We start from the raw sequence: 6,000 nt of genomic DNA, 5'->3' as shown, positions 1-6,000 counted from the left end.
TTTCATGCTTTGGCACCGGGGGACGGAGAGCAGGCAGGGCGGGGCTGGCGAGCACCCTGGGGGCGGGGCACGCCGCCTGCGGGGGCCTTGGTGCCCAGCACAGGCTGGGCGATGGCACCCTGCTAGGATTGCGCTGCCAGGGGTGGTGCGCTCCCCCCGCACTCTTCTTCTTCCGGCAGTGCTCACACTCACCTATTCAGTTGCTGCATTACCCAGCTCCTTAAATGTTTACTTTTATAAACTCCTTCCTGTCTATATGGAGCCATAGGAAAGCTACATACATCTGTTGCATCCCCCCCATATGTTTGTTGTTGTTGTTGTTTGGTCGTCTAGTAGTGTCCGACTCTTCGTGACCCCATGGACCAGAGCACGCCAGGCACTCCTGTCTTCCACTGCCTCCTGCAGTTTGGTCAAACTCATGCTGGTAGCTTTGAGAACACTGTCCAACCATCTCGTCCTCTGTCGTCCCCTTCTCCTTGTGCCCTCCATCTTTCCCAACATCAGGGTCTTTTCCAGGGACTCGTCTCTTCTCATGAGGTGGCCAAAGTATTGGAGTCTCAGCTTCAGGATCTGTCCTTCCAGTGAGCACTCAGGGCTGATTTCCTTCAGAATTGATAGGTTTGATCTTCTTGCAGTCCATGGGACTCTCAAGAATCTCCTCCAGCACCATAATTCAAAAGCATCAATTCTTCAGTGATCAGCCTTCTTTATGGTCCAGCTCTCACTTGTAGGGATGATTGCGGAGTGGGAAGTGGGGTCCGGAGGGAGCACACTTCCCCACCCGCAGGCAGCCTCAGCCCGCCTGCACGCGTGACCTTGGGGTGCAGAGCACACACACCCCTCACAGACAAAGCCATGGCTGTCTGAACATCATTGCCTCTGTCTACCCTTTTGCGGTCTCAGTAGTCTGTGGTGCCCTGTCTGTAACCATTGTCTCTGATACCTTTTGTCTCTTTCGTCATACACTGTGCAAGGGGAAAATAACGCAGTGGAAACAGGTGCCAAAATAACTTTGTGCCACCCCACGATCTCGGGACTGGAAGATGTATAAAGGTCACAGCCCAAAATGTATCTGCCTGGTTTGCATATTTGTCTCAATAAAGGGAGGCTCCACAGGGCTGGCTGGCAGCTTGCTTTCAGCTCACCTGTGCACAGCTCATCTGCATTATCAACTCCTGCCTCATGTCCATCACTTCATCTGGTGCCCAGGTCCATGGGGCTGGTTTTACTCACTTCGCTTGGCAAGAAGAAGAGGAGTTTGGATTTGATATCCCGCCTTTCACTCCCTTTAAGGAGTCTCAAAGCGGCTAACATTCTCCTTTCCCTTCCTCCCCCACAACAAACACTCTGTGAGATGAGTGGGGCTGAGAGACTTCAGAGAAGTGTGACTAGCCCAAGGTCACCCAGCAGCTGCATGTGGAGGAGCGGAGACACGAACCCAGCTCCCCAGATTACGAGACTACCGCTCTTAACCACTACACCACACTGGCAAGAGCTACAGACGCGTCCCTGCATCCTCTACAGGATCCCGGTGAGTATTGGAAGGAAGGAACGTGAGTATGGGGAGTTCCCTTTCTGCGCAACAGCTGAAACATCGTAACGAGTTGCAGTGCCTACTTTTAAAAGGACTTAAATGTCCTATTGCAAGTACCGTATTTTTCGCTCTATAAGACGCACCCAACCATAAAGATGCACCTAGTTTTTAGAGAGGAAAACAAGAAACAAGAAAGCAACACAAAGCCTCTTGAGTGAAGAGGCAGGAGAACTCCGGCTGCACTCAAGAGGCTTTGCGTGGCTATCCCCGAAGCCAGAAGAGCAAGAGGAATCACTGCGCACCGATCGCTCTCGCTGTTCTGGCTTCTGGGATAGCTGTGCAGCCTGCATTCACTCCATAAGACGCACACACATTTCCCCTTACTTTTTAGGAGGGAAAAAGTGCGTCTTATAGAGCGAAAAATACGGTAATTCATACCCAATGTCCGTGGTACCCTGAGGCTGGTTCCTTTAGGCTCCAGGATTGGGAACAAATAGGACAGACCCTGCACTCAGAGCCCAAAGCCCGAGTGTGAGTCCTGCAGGTTTGGCATTTCTGCCGAGATGCCATTCAGCATTTGGCTCAAATTCAGCGTTCTGCTGTCTTTCAGCATTCTGCTGTTATTCAGCATTTTGCTCCCATAGAAAGAAAGGCTTTGCTTTCGGTTGTTAGGCCACCATCCACAGAAGTTCAGCCTGTACTTTCTCTTATCAAGAGATAATCTTATTTCTCTTACCATCTGTTCTTTCTGCCCTGCCAAGATTGTTGGTGACAACGCCGCTGAACCTGGTTTTTAAGAAGCCAGCGTCTGAGAAGCCAGTTTCTGAAGCTTCTCAGGTTTCTCAGCAATCCCCTCTCTTATCTCAGCCCAATCTTTCCTGTGATACCTCATTTCACCCCTCAAGTCTGCCTCACGTAGCAGGCATAGCAATGCCTCCTGAGTCGGTAAAGGCTCAGAAGGCAAACAAATGGTTAAGGAGGCAAAAGCATTTTCTCACCTAACTGTGGAAGAGCTTGCTGACCTAAATATGCTGAGTCCGGTTACATGGGCACCGGATGGTCAGGGCCAACAGGTTAGCCGTTGGGACCCTCTGCCTTATTTGTAATCAGAGAGGTGAAAAAAGCTGATAATGAAATGGATTTGACCAGTACCTATCTACGTGGACTGGAGGAGGATGAGTCGTCAAACTTTGCCTTGATTCCTTATGATTGGAAAGCCCTGATGAAAGTTGCTGTGAATCTGCAGACTCAACTGCCCCAGGATTTTCCTGTGATTTCTGCATGCGCCCTACATGCCTTTCAAGCTCATGCTTGCAGGTGCTTTGCATCACTCAGGGAACAGCCAGTAATCGGGTCACCCTCTGACCCAGGACCAAAAAAGGGGGGATGTTTTCCTGCTCAGAAGCAGTAACATCTTTGAAAGACCTGCCACCAACGGCAATGCGGGGCTGAATTTACTTATGCAGGAAGACACCATTTCCCATCTACCGGGAAGGTTCATCTCATTCCCATTCAGGTCAGGGGGCTCTTTTCCCCCTGGAACTGTGGGTTTGATCCTCCACAGGTCCCATGCCTCTGTCTCACCTGCATATCAACTCCTGCCTCATGTCCATCACTTCACTCACTTCCATACATCACTACTGGGAAAACCATAGCTTTAACTATACGGACCTTTGTTGGAAAGGTGATGTCTCTACTTTTTAAGATGCTGTCTAGGTTTGTCATTGCCCCCTATATGTTTAGCATAGTCTTTATGGGACTGAATTGTGAATCAGTTCATGTCTGGCATCGGCTATCAGCTAGGTAAAGGTAAAGGGACCCCTGACCATTAGGTCCAGTTGTGGCCGACTGTGGTGTTGCGGCGCTCATCTCGCTTTATTGGCCAAGGGAGCCAGCGTACAGCTTCCAGGTGATGTTGCCAGCATGACTAAGCCACTTCTGGCGAACCAGAGCAGTGCACGGAAACGCCGTTTACCTTCCCGCCGGAGGGAATACTACGTATTTATCTACTTGCACTTTGACATGCTTTCAAACTGCTAGGTTGGCAGGAGCAGGGACCGAGCAACGGGAGCTCACCCTGTTGCGGGGATTTCAACCGCCAACCTTCTGAACAGCAAGTCCTAGGCTCTGTGGTTTAACCTACAGTGCCACCTGAACCCACAGCGCCACCCGATCAGCTAGGTGGTCTTAGGCTAACCGCGGTGCTGAGAGTCGACTGCTTCTCCTGCGGAGTGAAGCCGCATGCCATGGTCGGAGAGCGCTGACTTCTTCTTGTGAACAATTGGACTTTAAAAGCAACAACCCGTGAGTAGTATGGAAATTGGATTTGCAAAGAAAAAACTTTTTTGAATTAGGCACGATCGGGGAAGGCGCAAACAGGAGTCCGTCTCCCCGTCTTGTAAATAATTTAAAGCAAGGACTAGTTAACTAAGGTCGAGAGAACTTCTTCTTCTTTATTGGGTAAAAGACATTAATTTCACGATTTGGCAGTATAAGTAATTTTACTGGAGGATAAGAGCTAATTTTGAGAGCTGAAGTGCCACCCCCCCGGACCCGGGAGTGATCCGCGAGAGAGCCTGTTGAGGAGATATAGAAGAGTTTGACAGCTGTCAAATTAGCTGTCAAGAAGGAAAAAGAGAACTTTGTTTCTGCTGTCTCTGCTGGATATATTTGTTACAATTTGGTTATATGTGCAAGCACATTTGGTTTTTGTTAAGTAGGTTTGGGTATTTCAAATAAAAGAAAAATTACAGTTCTGCAGTTCATTAAATACTAAGCATACCAATATGCCAGTCTGATTAAGTATTGTGGTGTAATCTTTCTGGGTGTGCTTGTTCACAGGCTAACTAAGTTTATCAGAAGTAGTGTTCCAAACTTTTAATCATCTCAAACATTTCTGAGTTAAAAGGAATATACTGTAGATGATTAAACATGACACGCTGGAAATGGGGGGGGGAAATGGGTAGCAGAAATCTGGGGGAAGATGCTTTTCAAATCTAAGTTACAGAAGCAAATAGAAAGTTGTAAATGATGTGCCTTTGCTGAGACAATGTTTCTGTACTTTTTATGCTGCACTTATTTTGCTAATATCAAATGCACCTTTTTAGAATAGCTGAAGCACATACATTTATGAATATATTTATTCAGATGTTTAGCCTGCCCCATTCTTGAATCTTAGGGCTGATTCTAACTTAGAAATCTACCTTAGTAGCAATTATATTTATGAAGTCATAACTAACTTTATTGTTATTTTCCAGAATCTTCACGAAGGAGTGAAGCGAATAGCTGAATTTTATGAACTACCTCTGTCTGATGAAATGATTAAGTCTGTTGCAGAGAACTCTGCCTGCCAAGCAATGCGGAGCAAATCTGAAGAAACACACGGTATACTTGCTCCTGTCATTTTCAGGAAAGGTAATATTGCTTTTATGCCACTAGTTTACACTGAATTCTCTTTCTTCCAGTAACACAGCGCCCTCTAGGGGTGCCATTTATGGGGGGGGACAACTAAACATTACATTTTGTCAATATCTTGAAAATAGTTTTGATCCATTTCCCTCTTCCTCACTCCCATCCCACATATAGAACCAAAGTTCAAAAACACTAAGAACCCCTAAAAAGCCTCTGTAAGACCATTCTCCTATAATTAGAACAAGGAAGTCTTCTGGTCCAGAAGAGTTTGCACATGTCATATTTTCAATAGGCCAAATTAATCTGCAAAAGTAGAAGTTACTTGTGCTGTGACATCACAGTTTTCTGCATTCTCTCCTACCAATGATATCCAACTATGTAGAGTAAGAGGCATAAAAACCATGAGCCCAGGGCAGCTCATGTTTTATGTCAATAATCAAACAAGACACTTAAAACTGTGAATAGTGGTCTAGGTGATCTGGGAGTTGGGGATCCTATTGAACTTGAAAGGTTCTAAGTGGACAAGCATAGGAGTGCACAGTGGGATAGCTGGAATTCAGTGGGGCTTATTTGCAAGTAGGTTGGGATAGAAATAATGCCTAAGTGCTCTAACTGTAAACCAATTAGCCACAGTATAAATTACTCCAATACTTTGGCCACCTCATGCTAAGAGAAGACTCCCTGGAAAAGACCCTGATGTTGGGAAAGATGACGGGCACAAGGAGAAGGGGACGACAGAGGACGAGATGGTTGGATAGTGTTCTCGAAACTACTAACAAGAGTTTGACCAAACTGCGGGAGGCAGTGGAAGACAGGAGTGCCTGGCGTGCTCTGGTCCATGGGGTCATGAAGAGTCGGACACGACTAAACGACTAAACAACAACAACAAATAAATTACTTCAATGTGTAATTTAAATAACAGTAATATTTACAATACTACCACATCACGTTTCTTTAACCAGAACCATTTTGACAGGGATAAGCTTCCAGTTTTGTTTATCTTTTTCAATGGTTTCAGACAACAGAATATTTCCACAGATCAAGGCAAGCTTCTC

Source organism: Podarcis raffonei, chromosome 3, assembly GCF_027172205.1.
Source record: "Podarcis raffonei isolate rPodRaf1 chromosome 3, rPodRaf1.pri, whole genome shotgun sequence".
Taxonomy (NCBI): Eukaryota; Metazoa; Chordata; class Lepidosauria; order Squamata; family Lacertidae; genus Podarcis; species Podarcis raffonei.
Note: the sequence above shows the minus strand (reverse complement) of the source record.